The sequence below is a fragment of the Schistocerca piceifrons genome, chromosome 5 (genome assembly GCF_021461385.2).
Source record: "Schistocerca piceifrons isolate TAMUIC-IGC-003096 chromosome 5, iqSchPice1.1, whole genome shotgun sequence".
Taxonomy (NCBI): domain Eukaryota; kingdom Metazoa; phylum Arthropoda; class Insecta; order Orthoptera; family Acrididae; genus Schistocerca; species Schistocerca piceifrons.
This window is the reverse complement of record NC_060142.1, coordinates 122658322-122663184: the sequence shown is the minus strand read 5'-3', so window position 1 is coordinate 122663184 and position 4863 is coordinate 122658322. Positions and strand designations below refer to the sequence as shown.

Genomic DNA, 4863 nt, shown 5'->3' with positions numbered 1-4863 from the left:
CTGTTTCTACTGCATCCTAAGGTACTGAGGTTTTTCATGTGCACGTAACAATAAGTTGATTTAAGAGTTACAAGCAACGGTGGAGATTTAAATAACCATCTTGTTGCTAATGTTGCAGCCCTCAGTTATTTTAATATAAGACTGGAGATCAGGTACTTTGACAGTAAATACTGTGCGAAGTTAAAAAGCTGCTTGCGCATGGGCCACACTGCTTGCGAACGGGCCACGCAGATATCGTTTCGCGCCCGCCAATAGTGAGATACTTGGCGGGCGCGCCTAACTTGACGAACAGCCGAGCAGTACGGCCGCCCGGCCGCGCTAGGGCTCTAGTTGTGGCGTGGCAGTTTTAAGGCCGTCGGCACACGGAACGTGCTGCCCAAAATTGAGCGTTGAGCGTGCCGAGTTTCTAAAGTCACAGAGTGGAATATCACGTTGGGGAGCCTCTCCCAACGTGCAGAGCAATATCTAGCACCTCAAATATTCTGAAGATGCGTTTGACCGTTGACCAATGAGATGGAAGAACTCCACCTACGTCACATGCACTCCATCTCCCTTCAGTACAGATTTGTGAGGCTCCATATTGGCTTTCAGTTGAAGCCTGTATGCCGTTTCTGAGCACCAGCAAACTGAGGAGCTCTCGGAAACCCGACGTTTACTGAACGATTCGTTGTAGTACAATGAAGAGAAACGTCATATTCGTGGTAAAAGAATTATTGTAACTTGCGTATTATAAGAGCATGCCATTTGAAGGCAACGGCATATTGAAGACCCATTAAAACCGCATTGTTCGTGGTACAATTTTTATGATTAATTTTCAATTACTAATACAGCTACGATTAAGGCTGTCAGAATACGGTATAATCTCAGATCTATGATTGCTTTAGTGCAATGGGTAGCATCGTAAGTTCGTAATAAAGCTACTGACTTGCTGGTGGTTCGCGTCCAACTACATCCAGACACCTATTTTCTAACCTTCGCGTTTTTGATAGGTTCTGATACTTTCTTATTAGAGTAACATAAGTATATAACAATCGATATAAACGAAATATAAGTGCGGTCTTTTTGAGGGATCATTTGCTTGATTGGCTTAATGTACAGGACACCATGCACTACTTGCAGTTAAGATAGTTTGACCTTTCTTTCTTGTAAGTTTTGTAATTCACATGTTGCAGAGATTTCTGATATTGATTAGGAACAGTGACCAAGTGAGTATGACCGTAGGGTTTTACTAAAAAGTGAGAATGATGAAATAATTTTTATCTTATGTGGAGAACTATTGTAAATTAGTATCACACTACTTGTAATGGAACTTTTATAAGCCAACGTCTTTACTCACTGGACATTGTACTTTCCTTTTTGTCTTATAATATTTTCACAGATATTGGAGTTTTTATATACAGGGTGGAGAAAAAAGGTGTCACGAAATCTTAACCCTGGATAGCTGATGCTAGTAGGGACCAAAACTACTAATGTTGTGTAGGTCGACGATACACAGTTTTTAAACTATTGAAATTTGGCGCCACGCCCTCCGACTGGCTGTGGGATTGCCATGTTCCCGGATGCTCTGGACAGCGCATGATCGCGAATGCTTTGCCTGCCGGAGATCGCTCGTTGGTAGCGCTCCAACCTTCCACTTTGGGGGCCTGGGGGCGAATCCGCCGGGGTCCCAACACATCCATTGTAGTTTCATGATGAGATGAAAAGGGCCTTTTTTTGCAGCTTGGACATTGTTTACTTAAAGGAGGTGCTCGAACTGGCGACCCTCTGACGCGACACAAGCTAGGTAATGTCGGACGGTGTTTTGCCGAACTCTTTGAAAGATTCCTGGCATTGCCCTGATGTGATTGGCGGCATGTTGAATGCGATCCTCTTCGTCTCTATGTGGTTCGCGTCCAGGTGGTGAACTAGAACCTTGCAGTATACCCACAGGAAAAAGCCCAGGGGCGTGACGTTCGGTGATCGCGGGGACCGTGTCATACGAGCACCTCCGCCAATTACCCGGCAGAGTTCATTTAAATATCCGCTCACAGCACGACTGTTATGTGTGGGCTCCCCATCATGCTGCAACCACATGCGTAGCCGTATGTCCAGGGGAATTTCTCCCAGCAGGCCAGGTGGAGTTTCTTGCAAACAGTGAGGTAATTTACCCCCGTAAGTCGAGGAGTTAAGACGGACCGGCCCAATCAGATGGTCACCCACAAGGCCTGTTGAGCGAAAACCGTTCCTGGTGTCCGTGGACGCACTTGACGTGAGGGTTTCCCCTGCCAAGTAATGAATATTTCGAGCCTTGTAAAGGCCATCCCGATGGAAATTGCACTCGTCAGTAAACAACACAAAGGCGAAGAAATAGGTATCTCGTGCAACTCATCGTAGAAGCCACAGGCAAAACCCTAGTCTGTGTTCATAGTCCGCCGAAGGATTTAGGTCTTGGACAGGGTGAAAACTAAATGGATGCTATGAAACTTACTGGCAGATTAAAACTGTGTGCCCGACCGAGACTCGAACTCGGGACATTTGCCTTTCGCGGGCAAGTGCTCTACCAACTGAGCTACCGAAGCATGACTCACGCCCGGTACCCACAGCTTTACTTCTGCCAGTATCTCGTCTCCTACCTTCCAAACTTTACAGAAGTTCTTCTGCGAACATTGTAGAACTAGCACTCCTGAAAGAAAGGATATACCGGAGACATGGCTTAGCCACAGCCTGGGGGATGTTTCCAGGTTCGCAGAAGAAATTCTGTAAAGTTTGGAAGGTAGGAGACGAGATACTGGCAGAAGTAAAGCTGTGGGTACCGGGCGTGAGTCGTGCTTCGGTAGCTCAGTTGGTAGAGCAGTTGCCCGCGAAAGGCAAAGGTCCCGAGTTCGAGTCTCGGTCGGGCACACAGTTTTAATCAGCCAGTAAGTTTCATATCAGCGCACACTCCACTGCAGAGTGAAAATCTCATTCTGGAAACATCCCCCAGGCTGTGGCTAAGCCATGTCTCCGCTATATCCTTTCTTTCAGGAGTGCTAGTTCTGCAAGGTTCGCAGAAGAACTTCTGTATAGTTTGGAAGGTAGGAGACGAGATACTGGCAGAAGTAAAGCTGTGGGTACCGGGCGTGAGTCGTGCTTCGGTAGCTCAGTTGGTAGAGCACTTGCCCGCGAAAGGCAAAGGTCCCGAGTTCGAGTCTCGGTTGGGCACACAGTTTTAAGCTGCCAGTAAGTTTCATATCAGCGCACACTCCGCTGCAGAGTGAAAATCTCATTCTAAATGGATGCTGGCCTCATCCCTCAAACCGCCCAGACTAACCAATGAGTGACCCCAATGTCGTATGCAACCGCTCGAGTGCTTGTCGTAGGTGCTTCCTCGATGCGCACGAGAACAATCTCTTTAAATGCAACATCACCATCACATCCCGCTAACGAGCCTGTTTGCCATTGAACTGCTGTAAACGTTTGCGGGTGTGGGTGGCGCCTTGCTGGGTACCGTTCCTCGTACAATCGTCGAGGTTCATGCGCATTACCGTCGGGTAGTCTATAAACGAAAACGATATCTCGTTGTTGTTCAAACGAGTACTGTGCCGACAAGCTTACTGTATGACGAAATCGCAGGTTATGTGTATGTGCTCCGAGGCGAAGCTTAAGTATGAATGCCTGTGGCGTGAAGTGGAGACAAACAGCAAGACCTATTCGACACGTGTGCGTATCACGTTGAGGCAGTGGCGCGGCGAGGAAAGTCTGAATGTGTGGTCAACCATAGCGCTGCCTGTCAACCGACGAACGGTAACAGGGCAATCCCACGGCCAATCGGAGCGCATGACGTCAAGTTTATGTAGTTTAAAAATGGTGCGTTGTCGACCTACACAACTTTAGCAATTTTGTTTCCTACTGGCATCAGTTATTCAGGGCTAAAATTTCCTTACACAATTTATCTCCAGCCTGTATACATAGTACAGACGCATAATACAGTCAGAACAATTTGATTAGCTTATGGACAGGGGAAGAAAGTACGTCTTAATAGAGGTAATATGGGAGTTTTACGCCCGTCCACTTCGCAAACAGTGCGACTTATGAGCCTGATAACGTCCGACTACTGCTACTGGAGTGCGCTGCTGTCGCGTATACCACGTTGGGGCCCACGTACCGTGTGCAGAAGCCGCATCGTTTCCGAGCGTTCAGCAGCACGTTGAACTCGGCACGCTCAAAGCTGACGTTTGGCGGCACGGTCCGTGTGACGACGAGTTATGACCAGCGTGGCGGGCCCCGGTGCCGCTGCACCGGCTGACCGGGCAGCGCGAGTCTAGTCGAGGCTCGCTCGACAGTCGAGGCTACAGTTCCGGGCGGGCCGAGCAGGTTCGTGCACGCCTGTGTTAGAGTGGCAAGTAGCCCGGAGATTCCACGAACGGAAAATTGTCTCAGCCAAGCCAAGCGCCACGGAGAATGAACGTGTTGTGCATCACGTAAGACATTTCCAGAATAAACGTCATTTTATACCAGAGATTGTGTTCTTGAAGTTTATTTGAGTACAAATAAGGGGCGTGCAGAGAATCCTCTCGTATCAGACAGTCGCAAGGCAAACCTACACCCTTTTCTTTCCCATCATCTGTCCAGGTTTCCCCCGTCTTCCCTCAGCTGTGGTGTGTCATATTTGTGCCAACCTTTTAGTGCAGTGTTCAAGTGACTGTTCAGTGTCGTGCGTATTTCCAAAGTGTTGTGAACAGAAATCATGCTGAAACTTCAGTTGACAGTGTCATTCTAAAATCATACTGTCGCTGGATGTGATTTTTACATCTCCTACGAAGAGAAACCAGACTGTCGCCGTGTTTTTTAATTGTCTGTCTATTATTTTACCTGTCTGCTTCCTGTGTATTTTATTAGCATCAC

General features: G+C 47.7%; 1 non-coding gene across 1 annotated transcript; it reads left to right on the top strand.

Moving 5' to 3' along the window:
• The first annotated feature begins 2805 nt into the window (after positions 1–2805).
• On the top strand, positions 2806–2880 carry Trnas-cga. Its single transcript has one exon. It is a non-coding gene; the product is annotated as a tRNA-Ser (tRNA).
• Positions 2881–4863: the final 1983 nt, after the last annotated feature.